The 16824-nt window shown below is 39.3% G+C and overlaps 1 long non-coding RNA gene across 1 annotated transcript; it reads right to left on the bottom strand.

Moving 5' to 3' along the window:
* Positions 1-1448: 1448 nt before the first annotated feature.
* Positions 1449-4294, bottom strand: LOC123111757 (uncharacterized). The gene is made up of 5 exons (XR_006454705.1): positions 4079-4294; positions 3387-3774; positions 3222-3296; positions 2308-2653; positions 1449-1576 (listed from the first exon to the last, which is right to left on the bottom strand). It is a non-coding gene; the product is annotated as an uncharacterized lncRNA (long non-coding RNA).
* Positions 4295-16824: the final 12530 nt, after the last annotated feature.

Raw genomic sequence — 16824 nt, 5'->3', positions numbered from 1 at the left:
ATTAGCATTTTAAAAATGTGTACAATTTTTTTTATGTTCGTGCCTTTCAAAATTCCTCAGAATGCCAAAACACAAATGTTTTCTTAAAAGCGCAAACAAAAATTTGAAAGCATGTTAAAAGCCCAAAAGGTCCTGTTTGGAAGCACGTTCTTTTCAATTAATTTTGCATTTTCTCGAGTTTCTTGGTAGAAAAGGCCAATAAATGGCCAGACATGTCAAAAATCGTTCAAACATGGATGGATGCCTACCAAGGCATGCCAACCTGCTCGTAAAAGTTGGAGCCATTTCGAAAATGTTCAAAAATAGACCATGTTCAGTGTAGCAATGTAGGGTGTCCAGGTAGAACAGAATGCTTCGTCTGAGAGCATGTTCAACGGAGGGTATTCGGGTTTGCCAGAAGGTTTTGTCAGAGAGCAAGTTGTTTCTAGACATCCTTGAAATGAACTCATTTTTTTTGACGGTCTTGTATGACCAATTCAAGTCACCATGCCAAGTTATTTTGGTTTTCGATAAATTTTGCATATTTTGGAGTTTTTCGGTTAAAAAAGACTGATAAATGGTCAGCGTCGCAACTTGCATACGGTGTCAATAATCATTCAACCTTGACATGAATGCCTATGATGGGCATTGCCCACCATCTTGCAACAGTTTGGGTCGTTAGAAGCATGTCAAAAAATATAACATGTTCAACAAAGGGTGTTCGAGTAGAGACCAGAAGGGTCCGTTTGAAAGCATGTTGTTTTTCGACATCTGTCAAATGACCCCATTTTTCCCCACAAGTTTCTATGACCAATTCAAGGCATCACGGCAAGTTATTTGAATTTTGATAAATTTTGCATTTTTTTGAAGTTTTCTCAGTCAAAAAGGACAGATAAATGGCTAGATGTGTCGCAACGTGTAAACTTTATCTGAAGTCATTCAAACCCGATATTCATGTCAGGCTGCTGCAAGAAGTTGGGGTCACTTATTCATATATCAAAATAACCACCAGTTGGGGTGCATCCATGAGCATGTAGTTTTTTCTAATTTGTATGTTAATTGCAATTTCTGTCATTATCAATCAACATGAACAAATTGCGTGTGAAACTTTTGCAAGGTTGAACAGATTTTCCAAAATTATTAACAAACTCTGAATAATTGATGAAAATTTTGTACACGAGTAGAAAACTACGTCCATTTTAAAATCTATGAACTTTTATTAAAACGCAAACATTTCTTGAATTTCTGAATGGAAACTATAAAAAGCATGATCATTTTTGAAATTCCAGAACACTTTTTAAAATTGTAAAGAATATTTGAAAACAAGAACATTGTTTTCAACTTTTTGAACATATTTCAAAAAGAGTAACAAAGTTTTAAAAGGAGAGAAATAAACTACCAAGAAAAACAAAAACGTAAAAATAGAAAAAAAATGCTTAAGCCCTGGTCCAACTAGCGATGTCATCTCTGCTGTCGGGTGCCTGCTGGGAGAAAACCTTACAAACCCTCTAATATAGGGTGTTTGCTGGGAGAAAACCTTATTTGACATTTGTTTGCTGTCGGGCGCCTGCTGGTCCTCTAATATAGGACATCGCTTCTGCACGCAAAAAAAATATTTCAAAGTGCGAAAAAAACTGAAACAAAAATATGGCGCATACATCTCGACATTATATGTGTACACGCCAAGTTTCGGAGAAAATCAAAACTTTTTGTGGCTTGTGTAAAAAATACAAAATGATGTCTTGTGAAAATTATTTTTTAACACCGGATTTTGTTTTTTTCACACACGGCACACAAGCTGATGGTTTTTCGTGAAATGACTTTGTGCGCATGTACAATATCGAGATGTGCGCCTCAGGTTTTTGTTTGGAATTTTTTTAACATTTTAAAATATGTTTAAAACACATTTTCAAAACGAGGAGCATGCGCTCCCATGTGCCAAAAAGCTACTCTCATCGCTTATATTACTTATAATTAATTAATCCAGCCATCGCTCCTGCATGCTGGCTCGTTGCAACGCCTCAGAGAGCCTGGTTGCCCTTGAAATCCTGGATGGTGGCAATAGTTCTCTAAGCCGCGCTGCGAGTTAGCCAATAGTAAGCTTGCTTGATCAAGTGGTTAGGCTGTTTCGGTCAAAGCAGAAGGTCTTGTGTTCGAATCCTATTTTTGGATTTTCCACTATACCTGTTTCACTACTACAGAGAGAGAGAGTGTTCGCTGCTGGGCCGGCCCAGTTAACCTTTAAGGTACGCGGCTGTGTACAGAATTGTATTTTGCAAAAAGACTATTCTTTCTAAAAAAATATACTATATAAAAAGACCATCCTACCTTTTATTATGAAGAGGTATCGAGAGATCTTATCCGTTGATGTGTTTAGGGGGTTGTACCGAAGCAGAAGTGCCATCATAATTCCCGTGCAAGAACGTTACTCTCACGAGGTACTTGAGGCCTGCCGTGGCAGGAGATAAGGTGTAGCAGTTCCGGCCTCCATTGGGGAAGCTTCTCAGGTTCAAACTTGACCTGAGCAGTTCATGCGCATTGTACTCTGCAGAGATGTTGTGGTTCTCTCCCATGTTTATGTACCCATTGTCTGAAGTGTAGTTAAGACCTGTTTTCTCGTCCAGGTAGCTGGATCCACTTGGAAGCCCGCAATCTATGCTGATGAATCCTTCATCTGCACGGATGGGGAAACATGTTAGGTAAAAATCAATGGAACGCGGGTGGAGCAAGAAATGGATCAAATCTTGGGCTGTAGTGAGCTGATCCCAGTTTCCTTCTGATTATTTTTGTACTTTCTCAGGAGGCTCTGGTGAACTTTTCATTTTTCTAACTTCTGTAAAAAATTCTTTCGAATACGTACTCTGTGAATTGCTAGAAGTCGATAAATGAATTAGACTCTGATTTATTGAGCTGAATATATCTCACAATTTCTGACAAAAAAGGCCTGACACGAGATTGTAATGGTTATCAATTTAGTGTTGAATTAAACAGCGTACGTATGCCAGAGCGAGATAGTGTGCTTCATGTGCTTCAGGGTAGAGTCCATGGCAATGCAGTTATAGGCAGGGGCGGACCCAGGGAAAAAGTTAAGAGGGGGCAAAAATATATGGTCATATTCATGAATTAACAAACCAATTCTTCATATAAACTAAAACCTCGGCAAAATCAATTCATTCTTCATGAGATAACCACATTCAATGCAAATTGAAAAAAAAATAACAATTTGAAATAAAATGACTTACATGAGTATTTCAATATCTTGTTCCGATGTTGCGAAAGAGAACATTGACACATTGTTTAACAATCCAACCTACAACCTGAAGAAAAAAAATCGTTGTCAAATGGAGGCAGAATGAAAACATTGAAGAATGCCTTTATAAAGATGAAAAAGAGCTTTAGCACATTACCTTTCATTTCATCCCACTATGGTTTTCACCTCATGAAAACGTTTAACTATCACATTAGTTTTTTTTTTTTGCAATTCTTTTTCGACAAAGCAAATACGACTATGGTTCATACCAATTAGCACTAAAATGTCGATTGATCTTCACAATTGTCCCTGGCTTCAACTTTTTAGGACGACGCTGATGAGGCCCTCACATCAAATACTTTCTTCTTATATCCTCGTGTCGACTGAGATTGTAATATGCTATCCTCTTCCTTTCTGTTTGTGAGTCCTCTTCCTTTTAGATGGATGCATTGGAAGCTTGTTCAAATCAACTAGTTTTCAGGCATCTTTGAGATTGTTGGTTTTTGGAATAACCTCTCCATTACATTCCCAGTAGCTTTTAAGTGCTAAAACGCAAAACATTAAATGAATTGTCAGGTTGAACATCATACATGAAGTTGAAGTGTGCTGAAAACTAAGAAGAATGTATTACTCGAATGAAATTTTGAGTGTGTCAGTCTAGACTAAATTTGGAACTGAAATTTACATCTTACGAGAAAATTGTTTGAACTGACCTAGTCATCTAAACCTGAAAATTATACACATAAATTGATTATACTAACATGGTTTGTACATAGAAACTGCAAACGAACAAAAAAGATTGAAAAGAAAGAATCCTAATGATCTACGTAGTATATATATACGGCTTACTTGATGTCAATTAGAACGGTAGAATTGCATAATTGGTGATGAGTCCGTGTTGCGGCGGCGACGTGCAAGGGCGAGAAATGGGCGACGGCGAGCCGGTGACTGCGTGATGCCGCGATCGCCTGAACGACAATTTCGGGGTGGATGCCGTATCATGCGTTTTTACTTTCAGTCACTACGTGCGTGCGTGGACTAAGGCCGCACTAATCGATCGAATAATGCAACCGTAGGTTCTGGCTCGCAGCGTAGACTGTTTCTTGGTTGTTGGTGGCTACTAGCGGAAAATCCTATTGGATGCTCGCTGCGTCGACTTGTCGAGGCTTCGCACAGAGAGAGCTAGCGATAGCGATCTAGATGGGCCGGCCCAGTTACGAGGTAGCGCTAGCGCTGCAGCGTCCGGTTTTGGGAACCTTCTGTAGGGTTCCTGAACGGTTTTGGGAACCTTCTAGAAGGTTCTTGAACCGGGTTTTCACTGGTTTTTTCTGTTTGCTTTTTCTTTGTTATTTTTCCTGTTTTTTTCTTTTTCTTTCTTTGTTTTTCTGTTTCTTTATTTCATCTTTCAATTCCTTTTTCTTCTTTTTTTTCTTTTTGTTCACATTTCAAATTATGTTTGGGAGTTTCAAAAAATCTTCCCATTTCAAATTCGCGCTTCCAAATTTTTTCTCCATTTCAAAATTTGTTCTCAACATTCAAAAATTGTTTGTACTTTAAAAAATTGTTCGCGCTTCTAAATTTGTTCTCTATTTCGAAATTTGTTCTCAACATTCAAAAATTGTTCGTGCTTTCAAAAATTGTTCGCGCTTTCAAATTTGTTCTCCATTTCAAAATTTGTTCTCAACATTCAAAAAATGTTCGTGCTTTCAAAAATTGTTCAAGCTTCCAAATTTGTTCTCCATTTCAAAATTTGTTCTCCATTTCAAAATTTGTTCTCAACATTCAAAAATTGTTCGTGCTTTCAAAAATTGGTCAAGCTTCCAAATTTGTTCTCCATTTCAAAATTTGTTCTCAACATTCAAAAATTGTTCGTGCTTTAAAAAATTGGTCGAGCTTCCAAATTTGTTCTCCATTTCAAAATTTGTTCTCAACATTCAAAAATTGTTCGTGCTTTAAAAAATTGTTTGCATCGTTTCAGAAACTGTTCACCTATTAATGGTTTATTCACAAAACAAAAATCATTTTGTTTCAAAAAAAGTTCCCATTTCCAAAATTTGTTCACAAATACAAAAACTGTTCACATGTTTAAATTTTGTTTGCAAATGCAAAAATGTATGGAAATTTCAAAAAAATGTTCCAAATGTTGTTCACAAATTCAAAGCTGTTCCGGAGTTTCAAAATTTTGTTTGCATTTACGAAAATTGGTCACATTTTCATAAAATATGTTCTGAATTTGAAATTTTGTTTGTATTTTGCAAAAAGGTTTAGAATTTCATATCTTTTCATTTAAGAATGTTCGAAATTTATAAATTTGTTCGTGTTTTCAAAAAAGTTTGGAGGTTCAAATTCCGTATGTTTTTTGTTCAGAATTTCAATTTTTTGTTCTCGTTTTTCAAATTTGTTCCAATTGTTTCAAAGATTGTTTCGTGCTTTCAAAAAAATACTCGCATTTCCAAAAGGAAAAGGAAGTTAATAAATTGTATGTGTTTCTTAATTTCTTTGAGTAATGTTGAGTTACGCTGCTTCTCGTTTGTTATTTATATTTTACCGCTACCCATGTTTCACAACCAGTTAGTCAGCTCGACTGGCAGCGATGCTCCGTATTCTGCAGCAGCACTCCGGATCGAATCCTGGCTCGCACACATTTTCTTTTCAGAGTTTTTGCGCCTGACCATACGCTAACGGTTTGAAACAAAATGGCCGGCCCAATCGGGCAAGGTCTGTGCGAACTGGCGACTATTTGCCGCAGAATAGATCACCCGCTACTAGCCTTCTACAGATTCAGAATATATATATGTGGGCTTTTGAAAGTAAACAAGAAATTGGGCTGAGCGGGGGCAAAGTAATGGGCCAAGTGGGGGCACACGTAGCTTGACAGGATCGATCCAACTGTACGAACAAAAATCGAGTGGGGGCAGCTGCCCCCACAACCATCAACGTGCGTCCGTCCCTGGTTATAGGGAGGTCTTGTCGGACCAAGTGGTTCTGTCCCAGGCGCCGAGAGATTGTTTTCATTCGAGAGAAGATTCAGACCCAATTGTGATCTTTCATCTCTGTTTGGGGTCCTCTCATGGACTTAAGTGCAATTTTTCATTATGTCAAGTTTGTAATTTGTACTGCCCACCGCTTTGATCTAAACTTGATCATACCTTGGGGCGCGGGTTGGGCTTAACAAAGCAGTGGGCGGTACAAGTGTGGGGGCACCGAGTCCCTTGTGCGTGCTTTTATTTTTGGCTTTCGATTTTTAAACTTTTATATGTTTTAAACGTAAAGTCCAAATTAAGTTCTATTTTCATATTCATGTTTATCGTGATGAGGCTTTCAAATAAAATCCATTTTGAATATGTTTTGATGAATTTTAAAAATAAATGTTAAGTTTCAACTCTTAAAACTCAGTACGACCGGCTGATAAAATCATGATTGTTGTGGCTACGACCGATAAAAAAATACCTTAAAATTTTATCTATGAAACTTAGTAAAAATGAGTGAGAAAATCACTAGTTTCAGTTGAAACTCATAAGTTTTAATGATTAAAACTTAAAACTTATTATGCTCTTGTTGGTGATACAACTACTTCATAAATTGCGAGGCAATTGAGCGGCCGGGCAGAACTTGAAAGGTCCGTGCCCCCGCACCTACACGCCCATGCAAATTTTCGCACATACATTTGAAAGTAATAAAAGAAGTGGACTTGCGGATTAGACGCTATCGAGAAGCCTAGAAGGGGTATAGGAAGCCTTTATGCTAATTTGTTCAAAACTCCTTGTATTTTTTGTTGTATTCAGTATGATTGGAGTTCCATCCAAACTCCAGAACAAGACGCTGAAGCTTTCACCATAAGCCGGGATTGGCCCCTTCTTTATAAAAAAAATGGTATCATTTGAATTTTGTTTATTGCATCCAACTATTTACTATATTACTAAGCTCCCTAGTGGTAAAAGGCCTCACAATCAATTGAGGTATCCAATTGAAATTGGGTTACCCGATTTTGACCAAGTCAACAATTTCTCAAAACTCTCATTCAATTCTTTTATACTATACACTATGCTTCCTAATGTTTGCAATTAATTGAAATCTTCAGTTTAGAACTTGGTCACCTGGTTTTGACCGGGTCAATAATTTCAAGGAATTCTCACATTTAATTATTTTAATTCATTATATTCCCAGCTCTTTTATTTGATTAAGATATTTAATTTTGAATTTGGTTTACGATTTTGATCGGCCCAATGATTTTTTTAATTAATCAACACCAACCGGCTAGAAAAACATATCAACCCCGTGCACCCTCTTACCACCTAGAAAAAAGAAGTGCCACCATGCGATGATACTATAGCACCAATATAGTACATGTAGGCACCGATGCAGAAATTTACCCATAAAAGTATGAGTTGATTAGCGCATATATAGAATCATACCATGAAAGGCCCACAAATAACCGCATTATAAATAAAAATAAAACACACACCATCGTATTCCCCATCCGTCAAACTAAATATTCCATCAGTTTCAAAATACAAGGAGTATTAGCTCTTTGGAAAGTCAAATTTCTTTAACTTTGACCAACTTTATAGCCAAAAATATCGACATCCACAATATTAAGCCAAAAAATTATGAAAATTCATTTCATGATGAATCTAATAACACAAATTTGATATTACGAATTTTGATATATTTCTTTATAAATTTGATCAAACTTAAAGAGATTGGACTTCTCAAAAAAGTAATACATCTTATATTTTAAAACAAAATGAGTAACTTTTTAAGGATCTCAACAATATCAACGACGCAGCAAAGCGCGCCCAACCCTTCTAGTACTATAGTAACCATGAAAATTTAATTAATCTTGGACTTGGCAAGGGAAAAAAAACCCTTCATACTGAGAGCAAAGCCGTGGACGTACCTAAGGAATCAGCATCGGAGTGCACATGTACATGTAGTAGACTCGCAGCAAGAAAGATCAAGCAAGGTATCGTGCAATCCATCAATCTATTCAAACCCATCCTTTGCCCTCGGAGCCAGCCAGAGGGATGCAATGCAGCTAGCAATGGGGTATCGACCATAGTTATAAGCAAGACGCCTTCAGATAGGACGGCCGAGAGAGCCTAACTGGCTAGCTGCGCAGGGTTGTCAAAGTCCGTGGTCGCGATCGACAGTGATAGTAGCCTGATCACTTCCAGATCATAACATGACGGTTGATCCCGTCTTGTGCACTACCATATCGTAATATCATATACTCTAAAGTTTTACTAAATCAATCAAAGACACTTATTTTTGGACGAAGAGAGTACGTAACATGTCCCAGATAAGAGCAACGAAGGTAACAACATGGCATAAGACAGATTCTGCAAATCCTATGCATGACACTTAGCAAAGGTTAAGCACGCATAACATAGCCATCACAAGGTTTCCTAGGAGGTGGAGGTCAAGGTTGTGCTTAGTTCCAACATGCCGGTTTGCAAAAATACCTCTGGCAAGGGGTCCATGAAGAGCACGCCACCCTAAGATTTTTTTTATCCCACGGTTTGTCGTCGCATGGTGGATTAATTGACATGTGCTCCATATGCTGATTTTTTTTTTGACATGTGCTCCATCAGCCAACTCACTTATTTCGCTCTTCTAGTAACTTTGACATACTACTAGTGTTTTCTGCAGCGGTTGCGGCAACACGATGGTTGCCGAATTCCACAATCAGCCATACGTATGTCAAACGGATGGGAAAAAATCAATGCATATTGCACCTTCATTTTCTGCAAGCTGGTGAGGAAATCTCTAAAAAGGACTTTCAAAGCTCTTGTATGTCTGGACCGCAGTGTCTAGATCGTTTTTTTACCATTCAACGGGATCCCCTAAATATCCATGGACCTGGTTGCAAATTTGAGGATGTTTTGCGGACGTGTGGACATTTGCATGTCCAACCAAAAGCAACCACGTTGCGACCCCCCACGTGTGGACATTTACCTGTAAGTCAAAGTCTCGGGTATTTTGCGTCCTTCCGGTGCAAGTGTTCAAGACACCTGTCAGCTGACCGTTTGTAGCCTGGGTTCGGCCGTGGATGGGTGGACTGACCATCACCCATCCCCCTTGACAGTTCTCACAACTGCAAACTATCCAAGAGTCACAAGCTGATTTATATTTACAAACTTGCGTTTTCTTTGTCAAAGACCATGGCCTCGTGGATCTTTCGAAAAACTTGGGCCAATGGTGTGGAATCCCATGTTGGTCTGCACGTGCGAAGCTACGAGTGGCTACTTGGGACTTAGTACTAGCCACCTCGGAACTTGGTGCAATACTAGGGACCGGGTCAGAGATACGACGACTCTTGGTTTGGATGTCGACCCACCGGGTGTCTCCTGGACTAGGATGTAGTAACAGAGCAAGTATCGTTCATTCAAATCTGCCTTAATCAGCATGTCTTGGGTCATAGTAGTTCATGTTGCCGAGCAAGCATTGTCGTGCCGCTCGGAACTTCCGGTGCTAACTCATAAAATGGGTGCCTCTAAGGGGTAGATTCCGGTTGTTAACAGAGTTCTTATGGAGCCTATAATGGGTATGTTGGTGCACCCCTGCAGGTTTAAATGTACTCCAAAATTCGTGTTCACGTTTATGAATGATTTGGAGCTTAATGCTGATTCATGGACAACCTTAATCAATTTAACAAAAAAATTGCCAACATGTGCATGCCTTGATTGTCTCTTCTTTGAGGGGTAATTCCCGAAGGAGAGGACAATAGAGTGTTATGAATGGGTAGGTAGGTGGATATATGACCAACTTATGACGTCGTTCGCATATGCTTTCTCATCTCAAATTCTAATAAAAGTAAGTATAGTATGTTGCTTAGCCGCTTGTTGTAACTTCACCATTTAACCCATTTATCACACCTGAAAGTATTGTTAGTTCAAGTATCTTCAATAATGAGACTTCTTGAGTACCCAAAGTACTCACCCTTTCCACAACAACAACTACATGTACATGCTACTACGCTAAATGTGATGACAGGTTCATTAGTACGTGGAGTTTGTTGAGAGTAAAACTGAGAAAGGGAGAGATGAATGAATCGACGGTATTGATTTCTATTGATGTCTGACTATTTATACAAGCCCCGAAGGGAGCAGTTACAAGTATGTGAGATGGATTCTAACTGCAATAGGCAGTTGCTAAGATGTGAGACAAATCCTAACTGCAACTAGCAGTTACTAATTACTAGGTCGGTTGCTAATTAACACATGTTAATTAGCAAACAAACACGCCCTAAAAACTACTTCTAACACTCCCCCTTGGATCACACTTCTTCTTGAATAATCTATCATTCGTATCGTCTTGTATATTTGCCATCCATCTTGAGAAATCATATGCATAGTCTTGAGAGTCTCCCCCGAAAACCCTATGGGAAAAATATGAGGAGAATAGTGCAGATATGTTGCTAAAACTCCTTTAAACCCAGTGGGAAAAATAATAAGGAGAAAATAATGCAACATATATTGATTATTGTCTCTTGATAACTCATATGAGAAAAACCTTTGAAGAAGGAGAAAACTCATCAGTGAGTTTAGAGAACAATTAATATGTCTTGAGTACTTCCTTTAAAAAACCCGATAGGGAAAATAGAAAGTATGACATATGATCTTTAAGAAGATATTGCGTCATTAAAAACCATTATGAGAAAGTTTGAGAGAAAACTCATAAAGGAAAAGAGTGCGATCTGATATGCCATTGAAAACTCCTTTAAAACCCAGTGGGGAAAATATAAGGAGAAAATGATATGACATATACAGATACTTGTGTTCATATTTTCTCATTAAAAACCTTTTATGAGAAACCATTAGGGAAAAACTCATGAAGGAAAAAGAGTACAATATATGCAATCTGATGATTGTTAACATGTTATAGTTTGGGAGATTACTCCCCCTGAACTTTGGAAATCTAGAGGATGTCATGTCATACCAATTACATTGACATCATCATGACACTGTAAATAATCTGTAGGATTTTCATAGTATTTTGTTTGCAAGTTATTTCCTCACTTTTCTATAATTCACGAGGATAAGTAATTTTTTGAGCAATTTGCTTTATGATATTGCTCTTCATATAACCTGTAGGTATTGAGTAACACAAGTGGAAGCATCTTGATAAATCAAGTTATGTGATTTTGATGAATATCAACCACATGATTTTGAGTGTGGTTAATCTCTATTGAGCCATGTATATTTTGCAATATTTTAAGATAAAGCAATTATGTCAGAATGATAAGTGGGAGTAGCCGTAAAAGTCCATTTTGATGACTTCCATAAGAAGGCTATTCCATCAATTCAGTCATTGGCATGCCCTTGTTGGGATCAAATAAAGAGCCAATACCATTACATCATTCCATGGTCATATCTTGATTTTCCTGATGGAGTTGTCCAAGATTTATTGTAAACTTGAGATATAAGCTAATATTCCTCATATCGACCATATACCTTTTGTTGGTATGATATATCCACATTGAACTTCTCATATATGTTTTGGATATAACTAGACTGATATGTATTCTTGAGAGAGTGTTCAAGTTGTAACTTAAGCTAAATTTGGTTTAACCCAAATTTTTCGTGTTGAGATGATTTTGTGTATTTTTAGGTCTTGTATAGACATTGATGATGAGGTCGTCGATATACGCTAAGTGATGTAAGGAAATCAAATTTGGGATTCCTTTATTAAACATGTAAATAATCATCATTATTCGAGTAATCCTTTTGAAAAAGGAACTCATTTAGTCGGTAGCACCATATGATTTTCGACTATTTCAAGTCATAAGTGACTTATGAAGTTTTACACAAAACTTGTTACGATTTGCTTTTGGATTGAGAAGTATAAGCCCGTCAGGGACTTCGATAGTGATTTCTGAAACGAGTGACTCATATGAGTATGATGCCACATTTTCCATCAACCGCATAGATTTTTTTATTGCCAATAATATTTAGTATTGAAACATAATTCCACTCATACCGAGAGGGCATGTTACATCGTAATCGATGTCGGGTCTCTGCGTGAACCCATTTGCTACAAGCCTCGCTTTCTCACCACCTCATTGACTTTGTCTATGAATGATAAGTTTTTAGTATTCCATACGGAAGGTACTTATGAGGAGTAGGTATTACTGCGGTAAATACCACTCGTTTGTAGAGCGAGTGCTATTCTTCATTACTTGCTTCCTTTTATGTGAACCAATAGGAGTGCAAGAGGCACTCTACCATGGATTTTGGTTCAGGGACCAAAAGGTTTAGTAATTTGAGAAGAAATACATGTCGACAAATGTAGTCTTTTATGTTATATGTGTTGAGGAACGTAGTAATTTCAAAAAAAATCCTACGCACATGCAAGATCATGGTAATGCATAGCAACGAGAGGGGAGAGTGTGTCCACGTACCCTCGTAGACCGAAAGAGGAAGCGTTATGACAACACGGTTGATGTAGTTGTATGTCTTCATGATCCGACTGATCCAAGCACCGAACGTACGACACCTCCGAGTCCAGCACACGTTCAGCTCGATGACGATCCCCGGACTCCGATCCAGCAGGGTGTCGGGGATGAGTTCCGTCAGCACGACAGCGTGGTGACGATGATGATGTTCTACTGACGCAGGGCTTCGCCTAAGCACCGCAACGATATGACCGAGGTGGAATATGGTGGAGGGGGGCACCGCACACGGCTAAGGAACGATCACGAAGATCAACTTGTGTGTGTAGAGGTGCCCCCCTGCCCCGTATATAAAGGAGGGAGGGGAAGGTGCGGCTGGCCCCCTTGGGGTGCGCCTGGAGGAGTCCTACTCCCACTGGGAGTAGGACTCCCCCCTCTTGCCTTGTTGGAGAAGGAAGGGGGAAGGGGAAAAGAGGAAAGGCCCCCCCCCCTTCTATTGACGCTCAAAAGTGGCACGGTTATAAAAAGTAGCTTGAAGCTATGTCAAGATTAATTCAAACTTATTATTGAAAGTCACCATGAGATGGCTCTCTTCGAGAAGATCAAGATATATATGAAGATGGTGCAAAACGGAGCTCAGGTGCAAAAGATATGACAATTTCGGAGATACCCGTGTTGACATCAGCATAGAAAATGGCATGAAATCTTATTAAGATGGCCTCGGATGAGAAAGTCTTCAACTGCAAAGTTCTTCGTCTCGTCGAAATGGTTGATTTTGATATAAAAATTATCTTATTCCGAGGTCGTATGCAAAAGTTACAGCCAGTACAAGACGCTGCTACACTGGATGACTGGACACTCCGGGAAAACCATCTGGGTTTTGATTTTCTCTGTGGATAGCCGGACACTCCGGGCATGTTCGTCCGGGTTTTGAATTTCGCTGCTGCAGACTTCATAAAACAGCCGAAACCCCCATCAAGATGGCCTCAGATCAAAAAACGTTCAACATAGAAGTTGTTCGTCTCGTCGAAACGGTCAAGATTGCTTTTGGGATTGTTTCCATCCAAGACCGTTTACTCACCCAAACATGGCCCGCAAGGTGCAGCCAGATTTTACCGAACAGTTTTGGAAAGTTCAGACCAAACAAATCCGAATTGGATTAGGGTTTTGGACGTGAATTGAAGCCTTTTCCTTGCACGAAAAGTCCAGCCACCTCTTATATACTAAAGGGGTGACGGCCGATTGAACAACACACAATCGAACAATCAATCTATCATCTTTTATCTTTACCTTTATCTCTCTCCCTCGTTCTTCTTCTTCCTCGTTCTTCGTTCGTTCTTCTAGTTGCAGGGCGGCAATCAACGAGGCCCTAGGGGCGATCAGGTCGACCTAGTGCAGCCCATAGCCGCCGCGCGCCTTGACGGGGTCCCTCCCGGGCGTGTGGGGTTTCGGGTTCTCAAAAGCACCTGCCGGATTGCCTGCGTACCGCGCTTCCGGCCGGGTCTCCTTCGACGTGAGCTGCGGTGCATCACCCCCGGCGTCGAGGGTACACGGTGACATGTTCGTGTGCGAACACACTTTTTGGCGACTCCGCTAGGAACGAAGCTTTGAACGGTCTCCGGCCCGTTCTTGCTACGAAGAGATCGTCATCTAGGGTTTGCAATCTACAAAGGTAATATGAACACCCAATTCCCCTTTGTAGATGCAAATAATTCATATGTTGTTGCTAGATCATCTAATGAGCACAATGTATCAGCTAGCCCTAGCTTTATCAACCATGTATCTAATTATGTGCAAGGGCCGATGCAACAAAATCTCCATGATTCTACTTCATATAATTTTAGCAACATGTAACATATGTATCCCAACTTCCATGCATCGGCAACCCCACAAATTTATATGCTGATGAATAACATGATGAGTTCGGTTAATCAAGTTGAGACACCCTATGTAGGAACTTCCAATGGTATGCAACAAAGTGTTTCAAGTTTTTATTCATCGGCAAATAACTTGCAGTGCGTTAATCCAAACGTGCCGGTGGATAGGGCAATTGGCCATGTTACTACTAGTTATTTGGCCAATTACCCTCAAACATCATATGCTACATGTAATGCTACTAATTTTTTGGCACCATACGCAACTGTTGATGTCCATAATTTGGCTCCGCACCTTCATGGTCATGGCCGAATAAGTGAAACTTCTACAGGAGCACAAATGTCTTCACCTACTACCGTGGCATATCATGTCCCCCCTACACAATTACAGAATTTCGGCAACATCTCATTGCCGAAAGAGTCTAAAAGCATCGAGAGGCAACCATATCCAGACTGGGTGGTTGAGAACAAGCTTACATTTTCTTGGGATTTGTGCAACTCCATTCGACATGAACTAATAGAAGGCGGGAAGCCTCATGATTTTGCTGTAGTAAAAGCTAGAGTTGTGCAAATGATGCAATCGCCTAGTGTTGTACCATCCAGTGTACCACCTAAACAATCGCAAAGTTTCGGCACCTCATTGCCGAAAGAGTCTCAAAGTATTGGGGGGCAATCTCATGACGAGTGGATGGAAATTGAGATGAAAAAGTTTAAAGCTCGCCAAGCTGAGATGTGGGCTAAAATTAGACAAGAGCGAGAAGGCTTGCAAATTCAAAAAGATAAAGTTGTTGATTCAGGTAACAACGAAAATTCGGTTATTAGAAAAGCCGAATCAAGTAGTATATATTCTGAGTCTGTCAAATCCAAAGAGGCAAGCATTATTGAGAAAGGGCATGGAAAGCATAGCAAAGCAGCCATACTTGATTTTTCCAAAGTCAATGGAACCTACTTCCTGCCCTATGAGTTTCGTGCCATAGAAATTGACAAGCCTCAAGGACAAGAACAAGTAGCCGAACAAAGTTTGGCTGACATGGATCTTCAAAGCAATGATGCACGGAATCAAGAAAAAGATGATGACAAGGTGTTGGGGAGCCATCCAAAGACGGAGCAAGATGTTCTTCAAGTGGCACCACCATCATGCTCTCCCAACATATTTGAAGAGGTATGGTTGCCAAGTAATTTACCTATTTTCAGATTTGGTCACAACTTTGTTGTTGATGCATCTATTAGACAAATCCTCACAAGTAATTTTGAAAGACCAATGAAGAAGGGTAATTTACTTATTAGCAATAAAAATTTTATGGAGCATATCGGTCAACCCATTGCGCCATTTATAAAGACCGATAATGACTTGTTGTTGCAGCCAGGGCTTTCCCCATTGCTTTATCTAGAGATCATATCTAATTGGGTGGCTTTGCTTGTTTATTACCTGGCTTTAATTTGGTCTCAATTGAGACATGTATGCTCTAACTATTGTTATTTCAGAAATTTAAAGCCAAGGTTAAATTCTTTTGAGAAAACCGATGCTATTATGATATCTTATCGAAAGACATCGGATATAGAGTGCAAAACACATTGCATAGCCGAACGGGGAGATTCGAAATCTGAACCATTCATTTGCTTACCTCCAAAGTCGTACGCACACCAAGATCGGCTAGAAAACAAAAAGTATACCTTCGATTCAAACATGTGTGATCAAATTTTTGATTTGTTGTTGAAAAATAATTACATTAGAATTCTTGATCACTATATCAAGCCATCAAACCAAGGACGAATGTATTGCAGGTTGCATCATTCGTTCAAACATAATTTTGAGGATTGCAATATGTTTCGTCAAATAGTTAAATCGGCCATTGAAAAAGGACGATTGAAATTTGTTGAGACACCAAGAGATGACCAGTCTATTCCGATTGGTCCTGATGGAAAAAAGTTTATGCATCGGCTGCTTCAAGCCGATCCATTTAAAGAGAAGGTAAAAACTGCAGGTGATGGGATCAAGCTTTCAAGAAGTGAAGTTGTTGAAGAGCATAACGAACATAATCTTGAGGGTGAGAATTCCATTGGAGCTACAATGGAGATGCCAAGGACTGGGGGGCAGCAAGCAAATCCAATGATCGATGAAAGCAAACCAAAAGAAAACAAATGCCGAAACAAGCGCACGTGTAAGAGATCAAAAATCACCTTCGCTGAACTATTGGATAAATATCAAAAGAAGAGTGAAGAGAAGAATGTTTATCGGCCAAATCATGCAAAGAAACCCAGATCACCCCCAAGGCGCAAATATGAGGATTGGTATTGGCGAAGTGATAATTTTAATTCAACATATT

This window comes from Triticum aestivum, chromosome 5B (assembly GCF_018294505.1).
Source record: "Triticum aestivum cultivar Chinese Spring chromosome 5B, IWGSC CS RefSeq v2.1, whole genome shotgun sequence".
Taxonomy (NCBI): Eukaryota; Viridiplantae; Streptophyta; class Magnoliopsida; order Poales; family Poaceae; genus Triticum; species Triticum aestivum.
Note: the sequence above shows the minus strand (reverse complement) of the source record. Positions and strands in the feature narration are given on the sequence as shown.